At 39.5% G+C, this 26,329-nt stretch overlaps 1 protein-coding gene across 14 annotated transcripts in view; it reads left to right on the top strand.

Moving 5' to 3' along the window:
* The first annotated feature begins 20,647 nt into the window (after positions 1–20,647).
* ADGRL2 (adhesion G protein-coupled receptor L2) overlaps positions 20,648–26,329 on the top strand; it is a 169,346-nt gene continuing 163,664 nt past the window's right edge. For 6 of the 14 annotated variants that reach the window (XR_014184094.1, XR_014184095.1, XM_082053201.1 and 3 more), the window contains exon 1: positions 21,709–22,475. The gene's annotated coding sequence lies outside the window, so the exon portion shown is untranslated. Of the gene's footprint in view, positions 20,786–21,707; positions 22,476–26,329 lie in introns of those variants that run through there. The other 8 variants (XR_014184096.1, XM_082053207.1, XM_082053206.1 and 5 more) reach the window with 4 other exon arrangements.

The raw sequence follows: 26,329 nt of genomic DNA, 5'->3' as shown, positions 1-26,329 counted from the left end.
ATTGCTTCAGGTAGCTAATTTGAATGTTCTCTTAAATAATCAAATACAGTTTTGACCTTGGTCTGTCACAGCCTAGAACTTTTGCTGACTTCTTGTATCATGGGAACTGTCTACACAAAATATCCAGAAAGTTTTCCTTTGTTGCTGTTATCTCAAAGCTTACAGTTCAATAATATCTAGAACGTGCTGCCCTCTTCAGGAGCTACTGATTAAAAATAGGTGATTTTGTTTATTGATTCAGGAACTGTAGTGAGCAAGCAGGAACTACAGAGCCGAATAAGGGGGTGTTTTTTTTGACATTTGTAATGCCAATGCCAGAGATACTGAAAGTAGTTGCAACATTAATGGCCAAATCTGATTTTTAAAAAGGAAACAAAAAACTTGTGAGCATTCCTTAAACTAAATTTGAGAACTGGATGGTCATACTCATGTCCACTCAGATTATTTATTTCAGTCAGTGAAAGCAAAAGGTAGGAGAAGCCTTGACTCACTTCCTCTGAAGTAATAATTCTGCATTCTATATACCAGCAAATAACCTGTTATTAGAAATTATTTTGGTCCAAAAATAACTCATACATTAGCTGTCACACTGAACTTATTTTTCTTTCAGCTGCTCTGCTCATCTGAATCCATGTAAGGATTTAAGCCATGATTTAGCAGAACATGAAAACATACACTTAAAGCACAAACATTGCTGCAATGACTTCAGGGGGATAGAGGCAAAATCTACCCTTTTGTGAACATAACTCCTTTTGAAGTAAATGAGAATCTCTGTTCATTTATGAAATGGTGACATTTTATTGGTTTACAAATAGCTTTGGAAAAAAAATGTTATGACTTTGTGGCAGGACTCAAAAACTGTGTGGAGGAAAGGCAACTACTACTTTGCTGAAACGCGTGTTGTCTTTTAATGTAACAGTCCTGAACAGGCAGTGGATTAATGACTACCTGAACCAAACCGCACGGTTTGCAAACTGTGAGGACTGAGGAGCAAAGATCTCTGGGAAGGACACAGAATCCGGTACATTGTGGGAACCTGGCTCACCTGAGATGGATTTCCAAAGGGTTAATTTTGAGCTTATGTGAAATACTGTTTCTTCGGCTGAGGGGGACCCTATTTTCCTGCATTTCATAGATGAAGCAAGAGATTCCGTGCTACTTCTCACATGAAGCACCGTACAGAAGACGTAGCCCACAAAGAATGGAGCAAAAGTGGCTTTAAGCCATCTCCGTAGATGCTCAGATTCAAGGCTGGATACAGGCCAATGAATCTCCACGTAAATTAGAGCAGCCCTCAGGGACTGTTCTAATTTACATTAGCTTTACCCAGGCTCCCTATATCTTGTGCTGTGCTGCAACCTAGATTAAGTCTGAATTTCTGCAGCACTGAACACCCTGGAAACTCCCTTTTTGCCCAAGGTAAACTCCTTGAATGGAAATAACTCCTGTACCATACCGGGGAACTCTTCTCTATGCGGACACTCCCTTACCTGTAATAGCTGTATTGCATCCAGCGGTATATGCGGTCATGGTGAGAACCTGGAATCAATCTATCATTTATTTTAATTCTTAGCTTTCCTCTTTAAAGGTAACAACTCTACCTGGACATCAACGTTTATTTATGAGCGGTTTGTGACTGTATCTCTTGGTTATAGTAACATTTTCTAAACATAATTTTTAATCGAATTCCTTAATTCTTTCCCTTGCATGTTTACTTTAGGATTTAGTTTTCTCGAAGAATGAAAGTAGTTAAGTATATCAATGGGGTTTAAGTGTTTTTTATTTCTTGGCATCAAACTGTTTTACCTCTGAAAACTATGTATGAGGCAGATAAGCAGATTCTGTGCCTAACCCCGGCCACTTCAGCAGGAGTAAAGTTGTATTCTGTGTGAGAAATGATCGCAGAATTTAGCCTATTGTCCCAAAAACTTTTCATTCTCAAACTGCACAATTGCGACATATAGCACAAGGTGCTATAGAAAAGTTAAAATCCTGCCTGTGTAGATACGGAGTGAAAGCGATCACTCTCTGTTCAGCCTTTAGTTAAAGGAACTGGTAGCAGTGATTCATTTCTTTCTAAAGCAAACAGAATAGCTACAATGTCAGGTATAAAACAGACTGAAAGGGATAATAGAGAAGAAGGAAGAAAAGAGAGTTAACTAGTATCCATTCTTTCATTTCCACATCACAGTTACAGCATGCTGATGAGGTGTGTGCTGTACTTAGTACTTTCTCAGTACCCCAAACCATCGCAAACTTATAATCCATGAGCAATCTCTTATTTTTTTTTTCTAAAATAAAATATAAAGCCTGATAAATTACTTTAATAACCATGAAAATATTTTTTTTAAATCATAAGACACATTTTTTAACGAGTTAAGAAGCAAATCTTTAACATTTCGTCGATAATTGCCTCCTCTCATCTTAACCCCTTATGCACACGCTTTACCCTGTTTTCTCCCACTCTGTAGCAGTGTCAGCCAGCCCAGGGTTTTATTGTCAAAAGCACAACCACAAACTGGATGCCAAGACCCTGTGTCTGTATTTTATGAACACTATGCAGATACATTCCAGCTGGCATGCAGTTCTAAATACAGATACGCACAATAGCCTGTGCTTTTTTTTTTTTTAATCAGGTACCTGCTAACTATATGTAATATATATTCAGAACTGCATTAAACTATTGATCTATGATTTGAACACATATGTTCATTTTTTGTTTTGATGCTGATGCATTGTTCGGCAGCTAGAATCCCTGCAGATAAGACTATAATAACTAATAACATTTTCTTTGCTTTCTAGGGTCTTTATGGCAGAATGATGAATTCCATCTTTTCCAGAATGGTAAGCAGAAAGCTATTTGTGTTTCCTATAATAAAGAACATAAGGTAAATTCTCGTAAGAAAAGATTGCCAAATTGCTTGAGAAATAACTGTACTGTACAATTTCATAATTACATGGCTTATACAGTTGAAAATATTTGAATATTCAAATCCTGTAAGCTACCTAGAAAAGATTTGCAGAACATTATGCTAATTATTCAAAAGAAAATAAGTTAGAGTTTGACATCCTTGTTAGAAATGCTGCTGACCCCAGAATGCTCAACTTTTTATTTTTCTTAATGATTTATTATAATGCATAAATTCCCATAAACATAAATACAGTTTTATCAGTGAAGAACATAAATATTTCTTTTCTTTAGGCTGAGGAAGGGTGAGTTCCATAGAATGCATTACTATTTGAATTGTATAAAATTGATCTCTATTTATGTTTCACTAGGGCTTTGCTGTATCTGTGAATTTAAAAATATGTAGTTTCCAAACGCAGGCATCAGTTCTGCATGTGCTATCAGGTTGTTTGAAAAAGATGATTTCGTTTGTCATTCTTTTTTTTTCCTTTTTTTTATGGCTGAAAAAGGCAATATTTATTTTGCCCCTTGATCATAACATCTTTACAATCAAATAAAAAGAAAAATTCATCATACTGTATGTGTAAAGGTCATCCTAAAATAACACTTCTGAGCAAACTATACTGAATCCTATGAGTGTGTTGCTAAGGAGTAATGTTTTCCATCAGGTCTTGGGCATTTACTTTACAAAAAAAATTCTTTCCCACTACATAAAAATGTAGTCTGAAATCAACATAAAACCATCACGAAGTAAAACTACTGTTAAAGTGGAAAGAAATATTACTCGAAAAATATCCCATCGGAGCACTGACTTGAAATGTGACTGCTTCTTAGTGTTTTACTTGGAAGATCTTCCATCTAATCCCAAAAGGAACTCAAGACCCTTTAAAAAAGGAGATTATTCACAAACTTTAATGCATAAGAGCTTAAACCAGTGATAGATTTAAAATATGGGGGACCGGTTTCTTGTTGTCTGATAGAAACAGTATCAAAGTTGCCAGTGTTCAAGAAAACCAATAGCAAAACACAAGTTTTACGGTGAGCTTTAAGAAGGATGACTTGATTTCTGATGCACATGGAAGGTTAGTTGTTCTTTGAAACTTCTTTCTAGAAAAGTAGAACGTGAAGGTGAAGCTGTTTTGAAACACTTGGATTTGACCTGTAGATCTCGTCCTCTGATAATAACAATGAGGTCTGCTTTGGCAAAGCCTGGAATGGATTTTTACCCACCTGCTAACAGTGGGTATTTCAGAAATATCAGGGTTGTGAATCCTTTAGGGGTGTATCTGTGATTAAAGAGAAAGAAAAGTCATGTTGAACCAAGCCAGGGGGGCAGGGAAAAAAGAACAGTCCCAACAGGCATGAGAACTACATTTAACCTCCTTCATCCACAAACATAAAAATGTTCAAGAAGAACTCGAGTCATTTTTAATCAAAAAGATTAACTATGTGACAGTTAAGTATGTTTGGGATTAAACCATCAAAGGGCCTGTCTCTTTTGTGTATATTTGCCTATTAGCGGTAGGTACTTGGCACAAGGATCCTGTGTAGGTTGCAGCCACAGACAGACATTTGCGCTGCATACACCCTTTCTGCAACATTCATTAGGCAATAATATTGTCAAAGGTAAGTGTTTACCAGCAGCTTTAGCCCACTTAAAACCATTTCAGCCTCAGGCTGATCCTGTGAAGAAGGCTTGGGGGAAGGGCAGAAGGGAGACACAACATTTCATTTTTCATTAAAACAAATGTATTCAGCCAGTATCCTGATTTGAGGTAATTCATAGCTCTAAATTTGCATGTTAAGTGAAATTATAATTATTTTTATTTTGAGGCCAACTATGTGATTTAAACTACGAGTGACAAAGATAGGACAAAGGCTTGGACTTTAAGGGCTACTACAACAAAGACAGTAATAGATTATTTTGGGGAGAATTATTTTTGATATATGTAACCATGTACACCTCAATGAATTTTCCCTGACTTGCTTGGGAATACAGGGTTACTCTGCTGATTATGTATTTCCTTGATGTAAATATTAATTCAAATATAAGTATATTTTCAAGTTGGGTGTCTTATGTTTAAGGAATGGGAAACCGAACTTCCTCATATTACTCCCTTTCAACATTGCAAGCTTTTTAAAATCCTAAAACCAAGATAAATATCACAGAAGAAAATAAATTGTTGAATATCATTAATACCACTTTAAGAAAATACACTTTCCTTCTCATTTCCAACTCTAGCTGTGCTTAATGAATAAAGATTAAATGCACATTACTATGAACAGTCACAACATCTAGATTTTAATCTAAAAATGGGCTTTTTTCTATATATGTTAATAAATTATCTGTTACCTCAAATTATTCCTGAATATATAACATTTAGTGGTAGCATTTCATTAAAAATGGAGAACCATTTTTTCATGAATTTTTAATTGCCTAACTTTTAATATATGGAAAATCATGTTAGATAAACTGAAAACATAAAAGACCCACTAACATATGTAGAAGACCATCCCAGCTAAAACCTGAAGAAGTCAAAAAATAGTTCTCACTTTCCCCTCAATTAAAACTCTATGCAATTATTCTTTTAGATTACAGATCTCTTTTGGGATTCTGGTTACACAGAAATTTTTGGTTCATTTCACAGGAATAATATTCATCTTAATTAGCAAAAACAATTGATAGGCTTTTCTCTTCTTTACAAGAGGGAGTTCACTCAGTGTACTGATTACAAGCAGTAGATTATCCGGATAAATGAAAAGTTCTTGTCTTTCTGAACAGCAGCTGAATATGTTATCTGTCTTCAGCCTTGTAGCTTCTTTGTTAGACATCACCTTGTTGAGACAGAATGACTTACTTGGTAAGTGGTTGACCCGATTTTTTGTCTGGCACCCTAACATTGCTGGGCATTATGCCAAGCTGGATTCTGTAGCTATTTATGACTGCATTCAAGGTTCAACTATGCAAATCGCAACTATTAGCCAAAAAAGCATAGCAGATTTGTTTTTAAATATTTCTATAGCTCGCAAGGTCAAAGCATTTGTTTTCAGAATTTTAAAATATAGTTTTCGAAGTAATGATCAGTAATGCTTAAAGAGATTGTCACCTTTTAACATTTTATTTAGACTGAATTAGAACATAAACATTTTTTCCTCATGTGCTACAAAATAATTGTATGGAGCACAGGAAGAAGGGACACGAGCTGAAGTGAAAAAATACATATCATTTTATCTGTTTGTGAACAGCTTAGCTGCACCGTACACAATTACAATAAAATAAGAGGAAGATGACCTATGACAACAAATCTTTGGAGGGCGCAGTGTTGCCCCCGAAGGCCGCGCTGATGGAGCTGGTGAGAAGGGCAAGGCCCAAGTGCCCGCCCTGCCGCAGCCTGGGCAGCTCCACGTTGCCTACACAACTGCTGCTCCTGCTTGGTGTGAAATCAGACCCGAGTCCCAACCAAATTCCTAGCCAGTCTGTGTTCAAGGATATTTTTGCTTCTGTTATTTTCCAGACCTAAATCCATCCAGCATCTTTCTGATGGATTGCAGTTGCAGGCAGCTACAGGGCGCAATGGCCCCGCAGACCCGTTCCTGCGCCCCACTGAAACCGGGGTGGTTCACTGGCCTTCAGCTTGGGAGGTTTCTGCTGGGTTTGGGGTTGGTTCCTCAGCCACCCCCCTGGCCCATTCCCATGACATCTGAGCAGCACCGAGACTGAAAAGTAAACCTTGTGTAACTTCAAAAGGAGGTAGCGCTGCAGAAGTTCTTTGGGTCGGGTTCGCCATTTGCGCTATGTGTTGTCTGTATCAGTCCTGATTTGAATCCTTTGATAGTCATCCACAGGCTGTCCTGGTTGCTACCATCCTGCAGATTAGCTGTTGGTTTGTCTCAGTTCTTGGAAGTACCAGTGAAAACATATTTACAAAACTAGCAACAGTATATGTTATGTAGTAGGAACTGTGTCTACAGAAAACTGAAATGTTATTTAAACACACATACAAATGATTATTCATAAGCAGAATTTGAAAAGAGGTTGTGTGTGCAAGATGTTGCAAGACAGATTTTAAAAAGACATATATCTCTACCTTATCTTAATTTCCTGACATACTTAAAAGTATTAATAAAACTTATACATGAATTAAAAAGCTTATCTATAAAAACTACACAATTAAAAAATAATTCTGTTAACCCACCACTTAAAGATTATTTGACAGTATAATACAAATAGGCAAAAATAACATGTAATATGTAATATAGAGAGACTGGTATAATATATAATAGTCTATATACAGTAGACAATATAGAAAATTGAGACATTTCTTCCTAGAGAAAAGGGAAGTAGATTTAAATATGAGCAGTGCACAGTCTGTTTTCTAGTACTGATTTGGGTGTACTTTGGATTAGGTCCAAATTTTGTGATAGAACCTGAGGTGGGAGCACATGTTTCTTCACCAGGTGAACATCCTCCACATAGCACCAAGCCTGGATAAGCGCTGCTTAATTTATTGACTGCAACATGAAATAATTAACAAAGCTGAACCTCTGGCTCAGAGTATTTCTTTGTCTGAAATCAAGGATTAACATTAAAAAATTAAAATAAAAGGTATCTATTTTAACATGTTGCCTTATCATTCAACAGTTTTCTTTAGAGTTGTAAGGAAAAAACATTTCTTCACGATTCTGTTGATTAAGAGAAACACTCTGAGTGTGAGCTAACAGTAGCTCAGTATAGTTTTCATTTGTTACATACTTTTTATTCAACATCTGAGTTTTGTGGGCTGTAGTAAAATAAAGTGTGTTTCAGCAGAAGTGAAAGAATTATGGGAGAAATCATGTGAAGGAGTGCAGAATAAAGACAATTAAGATAAATCAATTGGTAAGAGTCTGGTTTCTCTGTTTTAGTTGCCATACACTCAGAGCAGAAGGAGGACTCATTGAACTTAGTAGAGTTTCTTTACTCATGGACTGCAGGACTGAGACTGTAGGGCTTCCCTGAATCATCTATTAGAGTATATCCTCAAACTTCTTCTAACAAGGTTGGAAAGAGGCTTCCAATAAAGTAGGCAAAATATATTAAAGTGAGGAAAAAAAAAAAAAAAGGTTGAATTGAGAATAGAGATTTTCCATCAGATTCATAGGGTTTGTACAAAGAAGTAGACTTTGAGCCTTACCAATACAATACAAAGCCCCAGAATTTATTCATGGTGAAATTTCTGCGCTTTAGCCAATCCTTTTTTAGAGAGTCTCTTCTCTGATGACAAGCTTAGAGCACCGTGTTATGGTAAAAACTAGCAACTCTGTCCACAGTCAAATCTAAATTATACTTAAGAAACTAAATCCAAAACATTAGCAATAAAAATACTTAGCATGTATTTCTTTCCTGGGAGCCTACATGGAAATTGAATTCCACTGAGCTGCACTTAAACAGAACAGAATTCAATTAAAAAAAGAATCGGCCTAGATTCCATGCTGTGAAAAGCCCTTGCAAATTTATTTTAGGGACTTCGGGTGTGGAGCCTGGACATAGTTTTATTTTATTTTTTAATGGAATCAGTTTTAATGTCTAAGGTTATTCTTTACTTGCCTCTGCTGCACAGTTTTCACATATAAGCCAACTGAGGACAACTCGTTATTAAAGAAGTCGGCAGGTGTCCTGTGCTCTGAAACATATTAAATAAAGAACTCAACGGGATCATGTTGACTGTAAGCTCCACAAAGAAATTAAATAATGAAGACAGCAGCTCTTCAACAAAGACCAGTTCTGCATAAGTAGAAAATGCCTTGTCAGAAGATGGAAAGTTCTCCTACAGATTTTTAGTAGAACCTCTGTTTTTGTATTTTCTGAAAAGAGGCAGTATACAGATTTTAGACACTTAAACTTTCTGACCTGAGTTTTATGCGATAGAGAGTGATCAGAATGGCAGGAACTGAATATTCAATATCTGCCCTTCCACAGCTTCATTGCTCAACAACAGAGCCTCTGCAAAATGGCCTCATTACCACTCTGAAGTTTGTTGAATTGTCTTACCCATGTCAATATTAACATCAAATAACTCCAGGATATACAAAGAAAAGTGTAGAAAAGGGTCCATTGTAGTTTTAGTTAATTTTTTTCTGATGTATGAAGCGTCTCAGCCACGGAAGCATTTAAAATACAGTCCCCTTTCAGATTTAAATGTATTTTGGGATAAGGTAATTTTAAATCACATTAGGAAGGCTTAAAACCAATATAAATACAGTTTTGAACTTCCCACTTATTCTGAGTTGCTGAGTAATTACACCAGACAAATGTTTTTAGAGTGGCCTTTAATATAAGGAATGACAAAATTTACTGGATTTTCATTTATTAAAAAATGTCATCATGAAGTAATTGTTTGAAGAAAATTGACAATTAGGAAATCAAACTAAGTTTCTTTTTGAAGAAAAATTAAACTTGATTTAATTCTCTTCAGAAAACAAAAAAAAATGTTGACTTCAATGGAAGTAGGTCTGAGCAACTCAGAGTCGATTGGAAAATAAATTATGCTAAGTGCATCCAGACTCACTGAGCATCTTTAAGAAACAGAGTGTTCATAATGAACCAAAGTCTTCCGACAGCTTAATACGACCTTAAAATAGCTAATATTAAAAAACATTACAAAACCTTTGTTGACCAGGTGTTTTCCCTTTTTATCAATACAATATATTCCTATAATGACCATCCCATGCTCTGTCATTAAAATGTGAGCTTTTCTTTCAGGTGCTCAGACATATGGAATTCTCATCTGCAGCTTTTACCTCCAGTCTCCAAGTTAATCACATAGGGCTCCTTCAACAACAGTTTGCTGCAAACACAAATCCATACGTTCAGACTCAATTAATTAGTATGAATTTACCAGAACAATTAAATACTCCTTCTCCAAAACTCACTATCAATTTTAATACAAAATGTAAGATGACACATTTCCCTATATCTGTGATTTTTAAATTAGTATTGTTGATGAGATTTAACAGGCACAAATATTTTTAGACATGGTCTTGGTTCAGCAAACGTTTGCTCACCTAAACCTGTGCATTTGCAGAAGTGGGGCCTCAGCTTATGTTAAATTACACATGAAAAGTAAATATGAGGTTCTGATATCCTGATGCCATTCATTCCTACCAATAATTTATTCCATATCCATATTATTTTTTTCCAAGACGGAAACAAACAATTCTCTAATATTAGCTCTTCCCTAGACATAACTTAAACTTGAATTAGTTACTATGTTTGCCAATCTCTTGTTGTCAGCCCAATGCTTCTTGTAGGGGTAATTATGTGTTTAATGGAAACATTTCCCAGAAAGTCCAGATGAAACCACAAAACTAGTCCAGTTATAACTGCACCTCAGCCTCAATGTATAATGGAAGATTTTTCTCCTACCACTTTTTCATTCCAGTTGCCATTGTCAGATCCTCCAGAAAAAAATCCATAGTGATTCTCATCCTTTCTTAAAGTGAAATATGTGCACATCAGTGTGCCTGGGTCAAAAATTCTACCTGTGCTGCATTATACCAATCCCTGGTCAAATGCAAAAGTACCTGTGACTGAGCATACGTTGAAAGCTGAATTTGGAGCAGCACACAGGCTGTGCTCATGGCTCAGGCAATACAACCATCTAATGCTGTCATCCTAAGTCAAAGAATGTGGTAGGAGTGCGGGAGGTCTCTTGAGTGGAGCACAAATGGCAATCTCTAAGTGCACTGGAAGAGTGAGTGACCAAATAAATTAAATGCATTCAATCACTTTTAAGACATCTCATCCGTGTGCAGCATTTTGATCCCGTGCTTGAGTAAATGTATGATTAAATTTTTATTAAAAGGTAATGCTCCTGTTTTAATGATAGTTAATTATATATAATTAAAATGAAAGGATTAATAATATTAAACATTTCATCAGAGGCAAGGATAAATATAAATACATATATTGTAATATGATTAAATATGAATATATAATATTGAGCATATATGCATTATGAAAAATAGCAAATGAATAACACAGTATATGAAATAATATTCTATTCTAGCTACTACGGAAACTAAAGGGCTGGTTCAGTGCTTCCAGGTTCAGAAAGATCTGTTTGAATTGTTAGGGCAACATACAAAGCATAGTTGAGGTAGTCTTAAAAATTATTATAAAAATTCCCTATGAAACAGACGCTTGCACTTCATTGCTACATCAACTTTCCATGTGAAAAGTGAACTACAAGGCTAAATAACGTATGTTTTGGCCACAAAAAAAAAAAAGTCCTTTCTAGAGTAATAGATTAGAATTTGGAAATACCTGATTTTAGCTGACCTTGAATCCATACATCTTTATAGGCCTGACTTCTGATTTTCAGAATCTTTGAATCAGGCCCTAAATACTCATTTACTAGATATCCCTTTCACATGCCACTTGCTTGTATCTGACATATCTAATCTCATTCTGCCTCTTTTTTTAAAAAAAACAGTATTTAGTGAAGCAACAACACAAGCTGTTATCTAACCATAGACACATCATGTTTGAAACTCTAACACTCAATTCTAGTTGGAGTTTCTGCCATTAGATACAGAAAATCCGTATCTCCAGATGCAAATTGCTATGAATCCACCGAATCTTTGTTCTGTAAAATTTTGTTCGTTAACATAGTTTAGTAAACTGAGAAATGTGTTAGCTTTTTAATTAAATTTTTCAGTTGTGTAGTTTTAAATCAGAGAGATGTTTTGGTCTCCGCAAACTCTAAGGAACTTGTATTTTTCTAACAAGACCTTAAGACCCTTGGAAGAATTTTAAGGATTTTTATGAACCTCTGTGTGCATTCTTTAGCTAGATTTTGGCATTGTTTCAGTGCAACTCCAATACAATTCTATCAGTTTATTCTATAATTAAAAACAAGGAAATAGTAACAAAAATACATAATATATGGTACTCGTGTTTATAATAGAAACATCCATAAAGAAAGAAACATGTTCTAACTCTTCTCATTACCCCAAAGGGAATTGCATCTTTAATCACACAAAGCACAATGGCTTTCTAATTTTGTTTAAAGTGTTTCAGTACTTACAAAAACCAGATCAGGTTATTGTAAATCTAGAGCAAATTAGAATCATTGGCCTCTGCTCAGCTGTATTCAAGAATACTATGTAAATCATAAATTTAATGGCATACTAAGACACACATCTGTTTCTATTTTGTACAAGTTAATAATCTAACTTCAGAGTATTTAAACATCACTTTCATTAACTGGAAAATTGTGAAAAATAGAGACTGCTATAAGTCACAATACGTTGCTGCATTCTGCTAAGGGAAATATGAAAATTGCGAGCTATACAGTAAAGCATAATTTTTGAGAGATATGTACCATTGCTTCACGACCTTGTGGCTCCTCTGTTTACTAGGGAAAAGATCACTTATAGCAACAGAGCTGCATTGCTAAGTAGAATCTGCACCTGCACATAGTAGGTTTCAGTACATATTTTTAGTAGTAAATGTCTTTCACAACAAGGAATAGATAATACCTTAATTCCGTAAACCTAGATAATGACCTAATGATTTTTCTTATAGTTAGCATTCTGTAATCCGATTGAATAATCTGCCAATCCATATGCATATTGCAACTGATTTTAAAGATATTCTTGTCACTAGAACTGATAAAAATGTTATGCTGCATAAATCCATTCCCAGTATATACTTATTTTGATAAGACTTACTATGTGGTCTAGCATGTACACTATCTCGAAGTTGCTTCATACTACAGTTCTCATTGAAAAGTTGAGTTTATTGACAGATCAATACACTATCTTATACTGTATCATAAGTTAGGCGTCATGCACAATTTGTATAATTTGCAAAGAACCAGTTGTGTGTGGCTCATTGGAGAAATACATCACTGTTTTCAGCGTTTGGTTGTAAAGACACTAGTTTCCACAAAGGAAACAAACGCATTACCATATATGTACTTATCTTTTTGAAAATGTAGTTGAATTCAGTTGCAAGGCAGAATAGAGCTGGTCTGCCAACTTTAGCACTGTAATAAAAGATCTAATTTGTAAGGTTTACTACAATAATGGATTGTGAGACGATAAATTTTCACCAGTAAATTCCTTGGAAACTCAAAACTGGCTTGCACATAAGTGGCGAAGTTAAAACACCCAGAATATTAAATAAAATCTGTATTCATAAAAATGACAATGTCAGAAACGTAATTTCTCATAGAATTTTACCTCTTCAAATAATCTATTTATTAAAAGACATCCAGTCTTTAGGAAGTCAGATGTCACTTATGTGCTGCTTCGCTTGTGCTAAAATTACCTGCGGTAGTAGATGCTTTGCATTAAAGCTTAGGGTGCATAAAGCTGAATGGGATTTATGTAAATAACTGTATGAATATGCATCTCACCTTTTACCAGTGCTAATTTCAATGAGCTGTATTTGAGAGGGAATTATATTAATATATACAACTGATAGGGAATTTGCACATTAATTTTACTATCAACAAAAACTCTAAAGAAAGCAAATTAAACCAATGTAGCCATATAGAGAGGTGACAGGAAGGGAAAACAGAAAGGCAGAATTGGACACCTAAAAGGTACCATGCAAATTTGTGGTTTATTCTTCACTGGGACCCAGTGGTTACATATGCAGGAAATTATCCCATTCCTGTGTAAATGCATACAGATTTCTCACTTTGCCTTCCAAGCATGCAATAAAAGCGTAAGTGTGTTGTTGTCTTAATGATATATTAAGTGCAGTACTATGATTTACCAGATATAATATGAAAAGATCATATTTTGGCGCTGATTATTCAACAAACAGCCGCCAGTGCTCGTAGTGAGGTGGGGAATAGCATCTTAATTAATTATTGAATATATTTTAATATTTATAATTAGCAGTAGTACTAAGCAGTCAATCGATGTTCCTCGCAACAGGAGCATGGTAGTAATATCATTCTTTGACTGCAGTGTTTTAGAAAGGCGTAACCATACCTTCAATCAGATTCAAATACTATTTGTCAAAAGCATCGAGGTCTGTCAGAAGCAAACGATCATTTAATTAAAGAAAAAAGGTGGAATATCTTTGATCCCTATACTTTAGTGATATTAATTCCCATGTGCTGCAGGTGTTTGTAATGTATAACAAATCATTACTGAAACAGAGGCTTTTATAGGCAGTTTCGGTGAAGGAAAATGCCTGTTCTTACAGCTGGCAGAGTTACACCTGGCAATGTAACACAAACATGACAAAATGAGAACTATAAGATGTAAGCCTGGAAACAAATCTGGGTCTCCCTCTCCATGCTCTGCCCATGCCAGCTGAGATGGATTGCAAAGCAGGGCTGATGTACAGAGATGATGGGGGGGGGGGAGAGACTGAATTTGCTGCCATTTCTAGGCTCTCTGACCAGTGATCCATGATGCATCTCTGGTATCCGCTCCAGAGGGAGCCAATCACATAACTGTCAGCATTTCAATGGCAATCAGTACCAAGGGGAAAAAATATATTCTTATAAAAAAATATAAGGGACCGAGTCCTTGGTTTAAACCGCAAAACAAAATCAAAGCAAGTATAACCAATCAACTGAGGTTATGAGCTCTTCCAGAGCGGCATGGGAAACAAGAAGCAGAACCAGATGAACTGTACATAAAGCATGACTTGTACATTGTCTTGATTAAAGCTACCAATTCAAAATTCTGAATTAAAAAAGAAAACAACAAAAAATCCCCCACCCTTGTTCTTACAGAATAACACCTGGTGACACACAGTGAAATGTGAAATGAAATATGCAAGTTTGGAAGCAAATATGGTTCTCATGCCCTGCCTTTTGATAAGAGAATTTGAAAGTTGCAATCATGAGGTGAAGAAGTCCCAGTGGGAGGTTCTTTTCTGTTCATGATTGATCATGAGCACCCTGTTCTTTCCTGTTCATCACCGATTACCATATCTCTGAACTTGATTATTGTGACTACGGATTAGATTTTCATGTAGGCATCATACAGAATTCCAACTAGACTCCCAAAGAGAAACGTGGAAGGAATTTAAGCCCTTAAGTTTAAAAGCCCCTCTGCTTCAATGCTGCCTATTGGGGGAATATGTCTCTTGGGGATGAGGCACTTCCATGTTTTTACATTAAATTTTCCTACAGCTCTAATGCTCGTCATGCCAAATATTGCTGCAGTCAAGATAAACCAGACTAGGGAGCTCCGCACCTACATCGTTGCCAAGGTTGTCTGTAACACAAAGATGAGCAGTTAAGGTGACAGTCACACTCTAAGAGCACCTGACACCTACCAACACAGTCAGCCTGTCACTAAACCCAGGGGTAACCACCACTTTCTTATAAGGTGTAGCTTTATTCTGCAACCTGCAGTTAGAGACTTATGCAAAGTGTGGAACAGGACCAGTTCTCTCCTCGCCCTGAAGGGGTTCAAATGTGTCTCTCTCCCCAGTTAAACAGTTCTCTAAGCCACAGCCTGATTGGAAGTGGAGATATTCTCCAGTTAAAATTACGCACCAGGCAGCAAACGATTCATGATTCACTGGACTAGAAAGTGAGAGCACCAAAGGGAACATGACTCTGTAGCTTGATGATGTGGGCAGTCAACTGGCCTGGCAAGGCCTGAGTTCTGGTTCGTGGTCCAAGAATTTGCTGTATTTTATCCCAGAACTTCTCAAGAAAGTAAATTTAACCTTATCCCCATGCAGGCATCCAAATCTTTATGGGTTTGTAGAGCTGTGCAGATAACGATTAATATATCTTCAAATCTTGGCCTATGTCTTCAACAATATGGACTTAAATAGTGCCTAGGATGATTGCGTTAGGTGCCGGGGTAAGAAGACAAAAGCCATGATGGATTTGTACTTGCAAATATAATGGTTTGCCTTCAAATTTTGTATTCCTTGTTCATCTTTTTTTGTATCACCTTTCATTTTGTGACACACAAGTAACAGAAAAGTGGCCAGTAACCTAGGTAATATTATTTTTAAAAGCCTTCTGTAATGAGAGTAAGTTCTAGATCTGCAAGTGGAGTTTGATAAAGCAAATCATAATGGGAATAGTGGTTTAGTATATGACATTCAGTCCTTCTCCCATTCATTTTCAAATCTTCCCATTCTGTTACATGAAGCAGTAGTGTAGCGAGAGGTGAGGGGAGGCGGTGAGAATACGCAGTGACCTCCACACATGCCGGTCTGAGATACGGGGTACTTTGCCAGCTACAAACTACTGAGTGAAAGAGATACAGAGATCTAGTGAGGTCATAGCAAACTGTGTAACATAGTTGTGTAAGGGAGGTGGGGTGAAGAGAAGGAGCTCCCCACCTGCCAGGCAAAATTACTTTCATTTTAAATAGAAAAATCTATTCACTTTCTTACTGTTCTCTTGGGCCCTGCTTCTTTCCTTAAAAAACATTACTTGCTGCCCAAATGCAGAAGTAATGCCTATGCAGATATAGCAGTTGGAGGAAAGGGAACCTAGAAATGTGCAAAAGTATTTGGAGAATTGGGACCTCGTGACATATCTCTTTCCCCAAAAGCTTCGCACTGCAGTTCCTTTCCTGGTATGATCGTTTCAGCCTCTGTGCTGAGCTTTTAATATGAAAACAGGGAATTGTACTCGCCTCTTTTAAAATCTGTTCTGCTGTGTGACTCCTAACAGCTCAATCTTGAAAACTCTTTGCCCTTTATATATGCCTGCAGCATTAAATAGTAAACTTTTCTCCACCAACATACAGCCATAAATACCCAAAGCCCAAAGTAAGGAATCTACTTCTCCAATAACACTGAGCTCTATCGCTCCCCCAGATTTACTTTTCAGAGAGTGGAGAGGCAACTGTGATGTCTTAGCATGACCATAAAAACCTGCATCTAAATTCAGTGGTAAAAATCATATTGATCTCTTATAATTTATTAACGAGATACAAAAATTCTGTTACAGAATACCTATTTAATGTGGCATACACATGCTTTTGTTTCATAGCTGCATTTTCTTTGAACAAGGTTGTTTCTAATATTATTTGATTAAACAAAATTAAATTAATTTCTGTCTAAGAAACAAGAAACAACAGCTTTGTTGAATGAAATGATCTTCATTTTCATGAAGCTATTTAAATTAAAAACATGAGTTTCTACAGTTGGAAAAAAACATCCATGGTTAAAATGTTTGAAGCCCATCAATCTCTTTAACCACATAGCTAATGTGTTCCTTCTGTTTTCTTTGAATGAAATCACCATGAGTTGTTAGATGTTGATTTAACACAAAGCAAATGGAAATGGGTGTTTCCTTAGGCATGTGTAGAAATTATTTTTAAAAACAATTAGCAAGTGTTATGAGTAAGTAAATGATTTTGTCATTTCTTAAATAATGATATAGATTATGAGTCATTAAAATTGATTACTGAAGTAAACTATGTAAAATGCAAAATCATATTACATTTATTTGTTAGGAACAGCTGCAGAATTCTCTGATTTTATTGATGGGTTTCATTTTTTCCCAAGTGACACTAAAATCAATTACTTTGTTTAAATGACTGGTAATTGTCAAGATATATTTCCAAACTTTTGAGACAATACGTTGGATATTTCCTCTTATGGGTTGTATCATTCACACTTTATTTATATAAATTTGTCTGCAAAATGAATTGGGGATTTTCCTAAATAAAGCAAACAAAATCTTGCCTTTTTAGTTTTGTGTCAAAATGGTAAAATCATGTAATGGTTTGTACTTTTCCAGATACCGTGGAAAAACACGTCTTTACATTACACCAATTAAACTGTGTCTTTATATTATGGCAATTTTAGCTGGAGCTACTGAACTACATGTATACAACCTCTTCTGTCAGTCTTTGCTAACATTACATCTAATTAGAAGTTCATTGATACGTTATTCACAGGAGTACACACAGATAGGAGGAAATGTCAGTCGCTAGTATTTAAAGTTCAGTCGTAAAACTCCAGTAATAAAAAACCAGGTTGCATAAAATCTCTGTAAACCATTTCTCATAGGGGAACTGACACTTAGGGCAATACAAAATATTATTTATCAAGATATTAAAACACTTTAATTTAACCTTTTCAATAACAGGTAGATGTAAGCTGCAATTCTATGGCAAAAAACCTCTAGCGCAGCCTACAATATCATATTGCAGACATCATAATTTGGCTATTTTTTTGCCGCAAGTTAAAACATCTGTCTCAGATGCATCTCCTTGAAGCACACAGCTGACAGTTAAATTTTTTCCAGTTGTTACTATCCCACACATAGTCCTGTCACGGGGGAAAATTTCCCCAGAAATGCCAATGGATACACGGTTCTTGTGTAATTATTTTTAAAATTACAATGAATTTGCTTTTAGTTTTTCAAGGACATGACGCAGCAGGTTCGTCAAAGTGATTCAAGAGCACTACACACAGAATATACAGCTTAACATGAAAATTACAAACTTTAACAGTAAAAGGGGCAAATAAAATATTACCGAATTATTTAGCTAAGATTATAACATTACTTGTAATGTTTTCAAGATAGGTATTTTGCACTGTTCCAGCAAAGCAAGATTTTAAGCAAAATTTCCTCGTCTGCACTTACTTGTGGTGTCTATATGGAATGAGATATATATTTTATAGGGATATAGCAAAAAGCAAATGGTAGGCAGGTTTTATGGTGAAAAGAAACTTCCTTTGGTTTAATTTCTTCTTGTCTATTAATATTCAAATCTGTCAATAATTGTGGCTCAGTAAAAACTAAAGGATCAGACTGAAGTGTTCCATGGATAAATGCATGTACAATTTTCCTATTTTAAAGAAACAGATGCTGATTCACGTGAAGTAAAATTAACCACTTGAATAATAATATCATACTTGCCAAAGCAATATACACCTCTGCCAGGTATTCTTATATCTTAATCCAGATTTAATGAGAATTAATGGAAACGTGTTTTCGACACAAATGCTGAAAGGTTTCTGTCTGCATTTTCACCGATTGTTTAAAACTCAGTTTTACAACCAAAGAGTTGTAAAACTTAGAGTTGTAAAACTCCGTTTCTGCATGTAGAAAGAAATATGATTCCAGAAATTTTTGATGAAAAGGGAGAAAACAAACTTCAGTCCTGCAGTTGAATCCATGTAGGTGAATTCACTTGGACTTCACCAAATATTAACACAAGGCCCAGTTCTGCAGTTCTTTTGAATCTTTTTGTGAGGAAAAAAAAAATAAATAGAGAAACCAATAGACTTCTTGCCCCAAATCGAAGAATTCCTGTGTCTCATGTCCTCTCAAAGGAAAACCACCTACCCCACGTGATTATTGTATTCTTGGCTGTTTTCTGGCTAAATCCTGCTCTCATCAACTAAGCAAAAGACTCTTAGGACAGGGCTATCACTGCTTTTCTGCAACTACATTAATTTGACCAAAAAAAGAGTAGGATTTGTTAAGGATATGTTTTAAAACTCTGGTGAAATGACAGCCAATCAATATGTGTATCTTTATATTTCTATGACCTTCTTTTTAAGCATGTTTCCATAACAGATGCATCCAACCCTTCCAGTGAAAATCAGTTTCTAATAAAAACCAGTAAAATGCCTGTATGATTTAATACCATTAGAAATGCATAAGGGGTTATTTAGGGTTTATGCAGATACTTATAAGGATATTTTCAGCAAGAATGGGCAGTCAGCTACACTAGGGAGACACAGAGGACTCAAAAGATGGGGAAAACAGAGTCCTTCCTCTTTTGCTACATTTTGCTCTCACACTAACTCATACTTTTAACTTTTAATCATAGATAGTGAGTACAAACACTGTCAAACAGACCTCCTGTCCTCCCATGCTGCAATGTGCAATCTGCAATGTGCAGATTATTTGCACTGCTCGCTATGGCAGAATTCCTTCTTTGGTCCTAAAAGCCTGGGACTGCTCTTCCCAGTGTCCTGGGCAGGTACTGTGAGCTGAGGAAGGTCAGCCTGGCCATGGCCTGCCCATATTTCAGTGATTTTTAGATACTAATCCTTGGGATTATTGCAAGCACTGTTGAAAGTTTAATGTGGTTTTGGAGACCCCTGGACCAGCTCTCTCACTCCTACTACCTCATGTTGCAAGGTCTTTAAGATCCTGCTTCCTACTGAACATGTCACGTTTCTTCTAATTCACGTTACAGTTTTATAAACAGGAACACTAATCGCACAGGTATGCCGGGAAGTCAAAATAATTAAGTTAAAAAATAAATCATTACCAATTACAATGGTAATGGTCCTGATTTCCTGGTGTGGGTGTTCTAAGCGGAATTGTGAATATGCTTTGGTCCTAGAAGTTGATCAAGCCCGGAGTGGTCCTGTCTTGCGCACGCGATTCTGTGGGTAGACTCCATTAAGACGGTGTCATTTCCCTGCTGCGGCCAGAAAAGGGAAGGAATGGCGAGAAGAGAAGAACCCAACCAACGGAGAAAGGGGCGGTAGCAGGACAGGTCTGTGCTGCTTTGATCTGTGGCTGTTCCTCAGCTTTTCCCTACGGCCCCCGCAGCCCCGCTCTGCCTCAGCGCACCCCCGCCGAGCGCGGCGCCGGCGGGAAGCGCCCCGGGCGCTGCCAGCGGCCCTGGCCCCCCGCGGGTCCCCCGGGCCCCGGCCACGCCGCGCTGTGCGCTGGAACCAGCCCTGCCTAATGCCCGGCTGCCTCTCCCTGACCTTGAGAGCTGCGAATGGTTCACGTACATCTTGAAGGGGCAGAGCGGATCCTCTGTATTTTGCATCAGTACAGAGGAAGAAAAACCAAAAAAAAACAACAAACAGAACTACCACCCACCCCAGGTTTCTAAGAGCGGATTTTTGGAAAGAAGGCAACAGCGCTTCCACACTGCGCTTTGTATCTGAGCGCAGGAATGAGTCAAGTTAGTATCCTTTGAATCGTTTCCAAGCGCTGTTTACCCTGTCCTGACATGTTTTCCCCAACGAACGTATCGCTGTGCTTCCCAGCGCCGCTCCTGACGGCTGGTGCGGGCGGAGCGGCGAAAGGAGCCGCGCTCGGCGGGCAGGAGCTGGGCAGCTGCAGTGCGAGGAAATGAAGGGGCCAAAAGAGCCGCGAAAGCATCGGCCTGCTGAGATCCCCCCTCTTCCCGCTCCAAGGCTGCCCTCGCTCGCCAGTCGCCCAGCCCGGTGAATTATTTTTGCGTTCAGACGGGGAGCGGGGGACACAAACACACAGTGCTGCAGTGAGTTGGCCCGGGCGGCCCCTCTCCGCGCAGCACCTGAGCAGGGCCGGCCGCACAAGTTTGTGTACGCGGTCGCGCTGGAGGATACGGCCAAGGAGAAAGTGCCGCGGAGACGCCTGCCGGCCTGCAGCGCGCCAGCAGCCGCCGGGGAAGGGAGAGGGGGCGGTGGCAGGCCCGAGGCCCCAGGCCCGGGGAAACGCCGGGGCCCGAGGCGCCGGGCAGGGGCGCCCAGCGGCTCGGCGGCGGCGAGCGGGCGGCTCCGCGGCGGTGCGCGCCCCTCGGCAGCCGCGGCCGGAGGGCGGAGAGCGGGCAGCTCTGGCGCGCAGCCGATCTGCTCGGCCTTTAGTGCCGAGCGGCCAGGCGCTTGTTATTAGCCTTCACCCCCCTCAGCTGGGAGAAAGGCAGGGGCGGGGGGAGAAGCGGGAAAAAAAGCGGGGAGAGATTTTCGTCCTTCGCCGGTGCTGCGCTACGTGATAATATGTTTATATGATTAGCTGAGCCCAGGGGTGGGGAGCGGAGGGAGAGGGGGTGGAGATTGGAGGGGGAGGAGGCTGGAGGTGACTCCAGTTCAGAGCCGGCGGAGAGTCTGTGTCAGGACTTCGCAGTCCCCAGTCACACACGGAGAGGTGCATGAGCAAAAAGGCTGCGATACAATTCATTGGGATTTTTTTTTTCCTGTGTGTGTATGTATTGCGTTTTTCCCATTGCTGCGCGCGTTACTAGCTCGGCGCCCGGCGCCCAGTCTCCAGTCGCTGGCGGGGCAGCAGCACCGGGAGGAAGAGGACAAAATCCGAGGAGGGGCCGGACCCGCACCCCGCCAAAGGCCAGAATGTCATCCCGGGAGATGTAAATCCGGTCGGTGCGAGCTACAGAGACACAGAGGAGGGGGGGTCCATTGTAACATTTTCGAGTTGTTCCCCCCTACTCCTGCTGCGGGCATCGCCTCTGCTTCCCGTCTCCTAATCGCTGCACAGAACGGACTCCAAAGGCTGGGCACACGCGCTGCGCCTGCCCTCCGCTCCATTTCGTGTTTTCTTTTAAATTTAATTTAAATTTTTTTGTGCGTGCGTGCGGGAGCCTGGCTGTATGATACCATTCATGCGGAGCGGAGTGTCGGAAACTGCAGGAAAATGTTGACTTAGCCGCGGAGGAGCCTCCCGGCTGGCTGCGTGGAGGACAGAGAAGCCGCGTTTGCTCCGCGCTCCCCGCCCGCCGAGCCGCAGCGCGGCCGCCTCGCGCTCCCCGCCCGCCGCGAGCCCCGGACTAACTCCGCCGCGCGCCCCCGCAGCCCCGCGCTCGGCGGGGTGACCCGGCTGGCGGGTCCCGGCGGGGCGACAGATCCCGGCCCGCCCTCGGCGCCCAGACAGAGGTAAGCGGAGCCCCCCGCGCTGCAGCCTCGCCGCTCGTTTCTTTCGGCGTCTGCTCCCCACTTCTGGCGGTGGGGAAACACCTCGCCGGCCGGTGCCCAAGGCCGCTGCCCCCCCCGCCCTGCTCCGCACTCCCGCGGGTCCGCCGCCCCGCCTGCCGGAGGAGGAACGTGCCCCCTCCGTGAGGCCGCCGCGGCCGTTGGGTGCGAGCAGCGCGGCGGCCCCGCTGCCCCGCACGGCCGCTCTCCGCCCGCGCGGAGCCGGGCTCCCCCCGCTCCCCCCCGGCCCTGCGGAGGGGCCTGCGGCAGCCGCGCCGGGTCCCCGCAGCCCCCGCCCGGTGTCCGCCCCGCCGCGGGGGCTGCGGGGCCGGGGGTCGGCCCGCGGAGCAGGCCCCGCCGTGGCGCCGCGCTCCCCGGCGCGCATCGCGCAGCGGGGAAAGTTGCATCCGTGCGGTAAATAATTACCTGTTGCGGGTTTATTTTTGTAACTCAACCGAGCGTCCGTGCACCAGCCCGTGCGTGCGGGCGCGGGGGGGGAGCGGGGGGCTTTAGGAAAAGGAATAAATTACCCTTTGTCGACGGTGGAGTGAGAACAACTTTTTTTTTTTTTTTAAATATATTTCTATTTATTTTCACATGTAGAAATCTGGGGCCATCTGGAGACAGAAAACAGAGTGTGTCATGAGGCACCGTTGCTGTGTCTGGCTCTAAAAATAACATCTTGTTGTTAGTCTGTGCTAGCCCTGCTGGGGTTTGAACGCGGTTTGTCAGAAAGTAAAGCGAGCTGCTGGTGCTCAGGTGTGTTTTTCTTTGCGCAGAAATGCCCCTGCGCGCCACGGAAGGGGTCCTGCGGAACAAATGTTCTGCTGTTTGGTTTCCTCAGACGCTCCGGCTCCCTCCTTTTGTTGCTTGCCACGAAAAGAGGTGCCATTTCGCATCATTCTGCACAAATTGTTTGAATTAATGCAAGTGTGAATTCTTACCGTTTGAAGGAGGGTATTAGCATATCAAAGGTTTCTTAGCTCCGGCTCAATTGAGAAAACTTCAGCTTGTCTTCCATTTGCTTCCAAGCAGAGGCCCAAAGGGCAATGGGAATTGTAAAGGGGTAAAATGGGGAGGTGGATTTGGGTTATGTTTCTGAACTTTTGCTGTTTTGTAATTATGCGAGTGAAAAACAAGGTCCCTTCGCTGCAGAGCCCTTGCGAGGGTTCGGACAATTACACTCTATTGATTAATGGTTTGTTCCGAGGGGAAAAAAAAGTGACCTTTTATGACGGGCACTCTTGCGTGGTTTCTTAGTCTCCTCTCTGTGAGGGGGATTTAGAAAGCCCTTTCTACTGCACTCATGCTCCGGGTATGGCCTACACGTTACTGCGTGCAGGGACTGAATGGAGATGATCTTCTAATTAATTCAGAAAACAAATGAAATCTTGTAATAAAAGACCTCTCGATTCCAGACCTTTGAAACAAATATGCTTCCCTCCTTAATGGATGGATAGGCTGGAATAATAGATATTTTTATGGAGAGTTTTAAAAGAAGTTTTGATCACCACCGGCAATACGTTCCCCTTTCCCTTTTAGTCTAGAAAAAGTGAAAATTCTTGTAATCTCATTTAATCAGTGCTACCGTGTTTACAAAGATAACATAATTTGTGGTTAGTAATACCCTGTAATAAATAATTGGAAACCAAGTATGGCAGAGTACTGTTTTGGTGGCAATGTAGAACATTTATTCCATTGTAGTTGTTTACATGATTACATATTTCCATTTTTTTTATTCTTTTGTTACCATTTCATTGAGTCTGAAGGGGTATGTGGCCCGGCCTACCCTTTTATGGTATTTGCAAATCAATATTCATAATGAAGCAACCCAAAAGCCAAGCAAAATCCAGTTATCTGTCAATAAGTTGGGACTTTTTCCAGGGACCAGATGTTTCTTGGGGACTGTATTCTGGTATATATCTCTGGCAAAATAAGAACTTCCTGTGCCTTCCTTGCCTATTCTTTCCTTCCAAACCTTTACTTGAATGATACTGATATTAAAACATGCGTTTTGTATTTTTAAAAAGTTGGTGTAAGTACTTGATACCTAGCATTTAGTCTGTATGTGTGTGGGTTGTGATTGTTTTTTTCTCCCTCCCTTGGTTCTCCATTTAATGGGTTGGGGTTGTGGGGGGGGAGTTTCGCTTTTTAAGCCATGACAGTGATGTGCCTTTAGAGTAGGATGTCTTCACTCGTGCTTCAATCTCCTTTCATTTAATAAAGGAACCGAGTATATATGGTATGTCTTGGCAAAAAAAAAAAAAACACAAAAAAACAAACCAACGACCTGCAGTTAATTAAATAATTGATATAGACTTGTGTTATTCTTAAATGGACACAACCATTTGGGTATTTTGTAAATATATGTGTTTAGTGGTCCTAAAATTGCGTGTCATTACTCTCAGGTAATTTTCAGCAGTTTATTTACCTAATGTCTTCGGCTGTCTGAAGGTAGTACCTTTTGGGGGTATAAAAGGAACATATTGATGTGATTGCCATTATCACACTTAAGTTGCTGTTAACTAGTCTGCTTTGAATGTAGAGTGCTATAAAGAAAGCGCTTTATCCTTTCAGCTACTAGGGATAATCTAAGAATTGTCTTGAAAATGTTGCACTTTGGTTTACATGATGGCAATCCCAAATTCAACAAATCTCTGCAGATTAAAAAAAAGGTAGTGGAAAGAAGATTTTCAACATTCAGGTGACAAAATTGGATCACTTAGAGAAAAATTAATGTGCTGCAGCAGCACTTCAGCTGCCATTTTCAGTCACTGTGGGTTACTATGTGTTGGCAACAGCGAAAAAGCGTAGACGTTCAGAGAGCTCAGGGAACTGGTTGTTGGAGGAATCGGGATATTGAATCATGTGGGGTAGAACAAACCAATTACTTCAGGTTTTGACTTGAGAATTTCCAGTAAACATTTTTTTTTTCTGGCTTTTGGCTGCCCTGCTCATTAATAGACCAACATCAAAGCAGGCAACCAAACTTCCAAATGTTATAAAAACTAATGTAAAGATACAGATCTCACATGTAGTCTTGCAAGTCTTAATTTAAGACAAGCAGTTGGAGTTTTTATTGCTGCAATTTTCACAATCAGCAGAGACATTAACACCAGGCTTCTGGGTGTTTCCCGTCTTAAAATGAGCAAGAGGAGAGCTTTAAAAAAAAAAACAACACACCGAAGTTTGCTTAGTTTGTTCTTATTTGATCACTTCAGAAGCTTTCTCAATGTTTTATTTATCTCTTATTGCTTTTAACACATAAAGTCAGGAAAGGGGGTTACTCAGGAATTCGAGTCTCTAGTAAGGAAGCACCTTATTAAAATTTAAATAGGGAAGGTAGTGTAGCCCTTGGAGTTCATAGTCTGTATGGTTAATAATATGTAATAATACGATTATTTTTATTTCTGCAGATGTGATATGTAGACATGACATTTTGATCAATATATATTTTAAAAATGTAAATAGTTACAATGAAGAAAAAATGCTGCAGTCTTGAATGACAGCTTTTTAGAAAGGTTGGTGATTTTCAGTTAAGGATGTTGGAAAGAGCTGTATCTAGTTAGGCAAAATATTTATCGAAGTTATATTTGAATACTTTTCTATGTAGTGTGTCGTAAATTCGTACCAATAATAGCATCCATCCAATATAATTTTTTTAAATGTTTAGGGAAGGTAGAAACATAAATTTTTACCAAAATTCGGTCTAAAAAGGTTATGTATTCCCAAGCCCTTGCCCATCCTGTGTCCACCTAAGATGTTGACAAACACAGAATAAAATACTTGTAACTTCTAGTACGGCTCTTGCTGAAGAA

Source organism: Streptopelia decaocto (genome assembly GCF_964273445.1).
Source record: "Streptopelia decaocto genome assembly, chromosome: 5".
In the NCBI taxonomy this organism is placed as follows: domain Eukaryota; kingdom Metazoa; phylum Chordata; class Aves; order Columbiformes; family Columbidae; genus Streptopelia; species Streptopelia decaocto.
The sequence above is the reverse complement of the archived record's forward strand: the minus strand, read 5'-3'. Positions and strand labels throughout refer to the sequence as shown.